Below are 6000 nucleotides of genomic sequence, written 5' to 3' on the forward strand. Positions count from 1 at the left end.
CCCTGACTGAAGAAGGGTGGTGTGTTCCGTTGCTTTTCTTTTCTTTTTAAAATTATTATTATTTTTTAATTTTTTAATTTTTTAATAAACATATAATGTGTTTTTATCCCCAGAGGTACAGGTCTGTGACTCGCCAGGCTTACACATTTCACAGCACTCATCATAGCACATACCCTCCCCAATGTCCGTGGCTGCTTTTGAAAAATGCTGAACCTGTTCATCTGGGCCAGGTGCGTCTCATCAGTATACAACCCGACTGCAAGTATAAAGACAGAGACAGCCTCCTTGACTAACAGAGCCCTGCCTAGAACATTCCTGGATGGGAACAAAGGTTACTTACTGAGACCTCTTGAAATCAAAGGAAGAGGCCATTAGGGCCTATCCTGATATTCTCTGCCGCCAAGTCATTATATTTCTCTTGTACAGTACCATTCTCTCCATGGCTAAAGATCACTGGTTGCTTGACTTCTTCTCTTATTCTAGCCCTCTACATCTCACCAGCCATGTGATTTGGTTCCTTCTTCCTTTGAACTATTTTATGAGAAAATGGAAAAACAAAACTTACGTTAGGATTATGGGAATTTTTCTATAATATGGATTTATTGATTATTTGTTATTTGCTTATTTGACTCAGGTTTTGTAGTTTCTTTATATATCAAGTAGTTTTGGATTGTATCCTGGACATTGGGAATGGATTCTCTTACATCCCCCTAAAAGGAAGAGGTTTGTTTGTTTGTTTGTTTAAGCAAACAATGAACTTACTTGGATCCACACAGAAAATTCTGTATTAAACAGCAGCTCAAATCTGAGTTCTGTTCTTTTTCCTCAGCAGGGTTGTTTTCCGTCTGTCTTGCTAATGAGCAATTCAGAAAGCAGTGGACATTTGGGCAGAGTTCCTGAACAGTAGGGTCGCCACTCCACCCAGCCCTCCTCTCGCCCACCACGTCTTTAATTTCCAGATGTCCCTTCATTCTGCAGTGGCTGTTGTTGTCCCAAACTCTGTTTCTGTTTCTTCAGGACAAAAAGACTGCCAGTCTTCCATTAAATTTTAGCTGTCCCCCACCACACCAAATAGACTCTTCTCTCAGGTTGGCAGCCATAACAAATGAGAAGCACACTCTGCTTTGGTCCACTCTCTGGTCCCTTCAGGTAGGCTCCCCCCTCACCTTCTATCTTTTCTAGAATTTGTAATAGTTATCTGTGAGAAGATAAAGCCACAGAAACCCACACTGCTATATTCTCCACACTCTTACACACACACACAATCTTTTTTAAAAAATTTTTATTTATTTATTTATTTGACAGAGATCACAAGTAGGCAGAGAGGCATGCAGAGAGAGAGGAGGAAGCAGGCTTCTTGCTGAGCAGAGAGCCCGAAGCAGGGCTTGATCCCAGGACCCTGAGATCATGACCTGAGCCGAAGGCAGAGGCTTTAACCCACTGAACGACCCAGGCGCCCCCACACACATAGTCTTTTAAACTTGCAAGACATGTTGTGTTCTCTTCAGGTAAAATTTTCCCCTAAATATTTGTATGGTTTGCTCCCGTATTAATTTAAGTCTTTGCTCAGATGGCAGTTATTCAGAGAAGTCTTCTTTGACCATGGTATTTCATATAGGCCTCCCATCCCACCTCACACATGACTGTCTACCACTTTCCATTATTTTCTTAGTATTTCTTTTTCTGACTTTACGGTACGTGTTAATTTATATTTTTGTTTAGATTTATCTTTCCCACTAGCCTATAAGCTCTTTGAGTACAGAAGTTTTTTGTCTGCTTGGGATCGTGTTGCATCTTCAGCACCTAGAATTCTTGGCTCATAGTAGGAGCTCCATAAATACTCATTAAATTGGTAGCCCATGCTAGACAATTAAAAATAAATCTACACATATATATTTTCAACTGATTTTTGACAAATATAAAAGCAGATCAATGGAGAAAATTAGCTTTTTTGGACAAATAATGGTACAGCAACTGGATACTTAGGGGCAAAAACTAAACTTTGCTCTAAACATCACACCTCATATAAAAATTAACTCAAAATGAATCTTGGACTGAAATGTAAAACGTAAAAGAAAAGAAAAACTTTTAGAATAAAGCTCAGAAGAAATATTATGGAATCTAAAACTTAAATGGAAATTATAAAACTATAACACATACTATTTTTAATTGTTTTTTATAAGATTTTATTTATTTATTTATTTATTTGAGAGAGAAAGAATGAGCAGTGGGGAAGGACAGAGGGGTGAAAGAGAAAGAGAGAAGCAGACTCCCTGCTGAGCAGGGAGCCTGACACAAAGCTGGATCCCTGGGCTCAATCCCAGGGATTGATACCAGGGCCTGGAGATCATGACTTGAGCCGAAAGCAGAAGTTTAGCCAACTGAGCCACCCAAGCACCCCAAAACTATCACACTTTTAGAAAAAAAAAACATAGTAGACGATCTTAGGATATATGGCTGAGGAAAGAGTTTTTAGACTTGAGACCAAAAACACAATTCACAAATGGAAAAATTGATCAGTTGGACCCCATTAAAATGAAAACCTTTCTATCTGCAAAATACCATGTGAAAGGAGTAAAAGATAAGCTACAGTCTAGGAGAAAATATTCTCAAACCATATATCTGACTAAAGACTAATATGTAGAAAAGATAGAGAACTCTCAAAACTCAACAGTAAAAAAAAAAAAAACCAAATAATCCGATTAGAAAATGGGCAAAAATCATGAATGGACATCTCATTGAAGAGAATATATAAGTGGCAAATAAGCACATGAAAAGATGTCTCACATTATTAACCATCAAAGACATGCAAATGAAGACCCCAAGACACCACTACACACCTATCAGAATGGCTAAAATTAAAAATGGTGATGAAAGACCCTCCATCCGCACCCAAGAAGCAGACACCAAGCCTCCACTGGATGCAAGTTGCAAGAGGTTTATTGGTTACACAGGCGCCTGCGGACGCATCAGCCTTTGTGGGCTGAGCGTCCCGGGCTAAATTGGGGAGCAGATTATATAGGGCAAGGTTGGGATGGCGGGAAGCGAGCTTACAGAAGCAGATGCTTGGTTACAGGGATCTGATTGGTTAACTTAAATCAAGCATTGTCAGGCACTGGGTTTAAGGCAAGGACACAACGGTTTGTTCTGGTGGGCCTTGGCTCAGCACTCTGGAAAGTCCCATGTACACTCTATTCCTCATTTGTCTTTTCTTTTGACAGACCAGGTGATCACAGACAATAGACATCCTGGTATGTGTTGCCATCCGGCTATGGGAACAATCAAGCCTTCAGCAAGGGGATAGGGGGTGCTGTGGGGACATCAGGTTACTTAAACAAGCCTTTAGCAAGGGGAGAGGGGGTCTTTCAGTACAAGATCAAACGCTGGCAAGGATGTAGAGAAACTGGGTGATTTGCACATCTTGCTAGTAATGTAAAATGGTTCAGCCACTCTTGAAACAGTCCAACAGTCTCTTAAAAACATAAACATACAACTACCACATGACCCACCAATTGCATTTCTTTTATTTATCCCAGAGAAAAGAAGACTTATGTTCACTCCAAAACCTGTATATGAATGTTCTTATTATCTTTATTCCTATGAAACAGTCCAGATGTCCTTTAGTAGGTGAATGCTTAAACACACTGTGGTACATCCATACTGTGGAATACTACTCAGCAGTTAAAAGGAACAGATGATTGACCCATAAAATAACTTGAACCTAATCCCAAAAGATTATGTACTACATCCCTCTATTTCTGTACACATTTGAAATGACAAAATTTTAGAGAAGAAAACGAGGTTCATGGTTGCCCAGGGTTAGGGCTGGGGAGATGGCCAGGAGGCAAGTGGATGTGGTCATAAAAAGGCAACATGATGGACCTTTGTGGTCATGGAACCGTTCTGTCTCTTGACTGTGATGGTGGATACACAAACCTACACACGTGATAAAGCTGCACAGAAGAGAACACATTCCCACACTGAGTGTAAGACTTTGAACAGGATCCGTAGATTGTATCAGTGTCAACCTTGGTTCACTCAATAGCTCTTGATTAAGTCCTTTTGTGGTTTGGAGAAGGGAGAAAGTGTTTCTGTGTTCTGGATCTTAACTGCATTTTCTTATGTTCCTTATCTCTACCTTGTCTCTAAACAGTTACCTATTTTTTTTTACCATAATTTATATTATTTTAGAAGTACTAGGTTGTAGTGGAAAGCATGGATCCAGTTCAGATTCTGACTCAGCCACTTATTGTTTGTAAATTTTTTGTTCCTTAACCCTTTTTGAGAAAAGGATTTAAAAAATCCCAGGATTGAGGTACCTGGATGGCTCAGTCAGTTAATCATCTGACTCATAATCTCAGCTCAGGTGTTGCTCTGGGGGTGGTAGGTTCAAGCCTCACATTGGGGACATTGGGCATGGGGCCTACTTAAAAAACAAACCCAGGATTGTTGTAAGATTAAATGAAAGCATTTATGGAAGATGCTTAGTACATAGTAGGTGCTTAACAGATAGAAGGAATAATTTAAAATAGTCTTCTGGTGCATATTTTTATTTGCTTGCTTTTTTTCTTTTTTAAAGATTTTATTTATTTATTTGACAGGGATCACAAGTAGGCAGAGAGGCAGGCAGAGAGAGAGGAGGAAGCAGGCTCCCTGCTGAGCAGAGAGCCCCATGTGGGGCTCAATCCCAGGACCCTTCAACCCTGGGACCCTGGGACTCTGGGACCCTGGGACTCTGGGACCCTGGGACCCTGGGACCATGACCTGAGACAAAGACAGAGGCTTTAACCCACTGAGCCACCCAGGCGGCCCTGCTTGCTTTTTTCTAACTAATGTTTAGGATTGTCTTGGATTCTTTTGCTAATGAATCACCCTCTGGTGCTTCCCCCACTCTCTCTCTGCCTGCCTCTCTGCCTACTTGTGATCTCTGTCTGTCAAATAAATAAATAAAATCTTTAAAACAACAACAACTCATTGTCTTCTTTGAATACAGATGAGCCTATCTTCAAATCTTACTTCCCATGAAACATAAGGATTGTGCATGTAAACACTTGACATTTGCTGTTTTAGCCAGAGACGTGACACAGGACTGGGGGTATCCAGTCTCATGGAACTTTGCTCTTTTCTTAATTCACCACTCCCAACCCCTTCAATGTCTGGGACTTGCTTTCTCAATACTTCAGACACCATGGTTCTTTTTTCTAACAGACAAGAAGGGCACCAGAGTATGATTCATTAGGTGTCTTAGGAAACTCAGGAATAACAAAAATGAATGTCCCACTCAAATATTGTCTGAGGAATTTTCTTCAGGCCCATCTGTATCTCTGATCCTTTTCTGACTTCTCTCTCCCCACTAGGCTTTTGAACTTGTATCAAAGATTTAACTTTCTCTAACATTTTTTGTTTTGTCTGTTTTTTAAAAAAATTTCATTCCGCTGTTGCCAGACCACTCTCCTCACCAAAGTGCCAACTTTTCCTAATAGGTAATGCTTCTCAGGAACAGCTTTCTCGCACACTCGTTTTCAGACTCCACTGGGCTCAGCACTCAGCTTTAGACTGCTCAAGTTCTGCTTTGAAGGTGGCTGAGGTTGCCCACTCTGAACCAAAGTGCTCTTTTACCGTCCACTGTTTGTTACACAGAAGTCAATTATTTACATTTCTAGATAGCAATTTCCCATTCATACCATGAAAAGAAAAGTTAGGGTCACCCTTTTAAATACTCTCATGTCGAGTTGCACAAATCTGCTTGCACCTGGCATCCAACCACTGGCGCTGGAAGAGAGGTTTGGTTCCTGGAGCCCTAATTCCAGCCTCTTCTGCTCAGCTTCTCCCTAATCTAGAGCTCAGTCTTGGTTTGGACTTTTCCCTTGGGCTTTGCTGACCATGGCACAGCTCAACTCCAGTCTGGCACGTGTGGCTTCGAGTCAACTCTCCCAGAAATTTCCAGGTGAAATCTGAGACCTTTGAGCTTCTGCTGGTGCAGGGTCAGCAGGAACCATG

Source organism: Mustela putorius, unplaced genomic scaffold (genome assembly GCF_011764305.1).
Source record: "Mustela putorius furo isolate JIRA1106 unplaced genomic scaffold, ASM1176430v1.1 tig00001012_pilon_pilon_pilon, whole genome shotgun sequence".
Classification (NCBI taxonomy): Eukaryota; Metazoa; Chordata; class Mammalia; order Carnivora; family Mustelidae; genus Mustela; species Mustela putorius.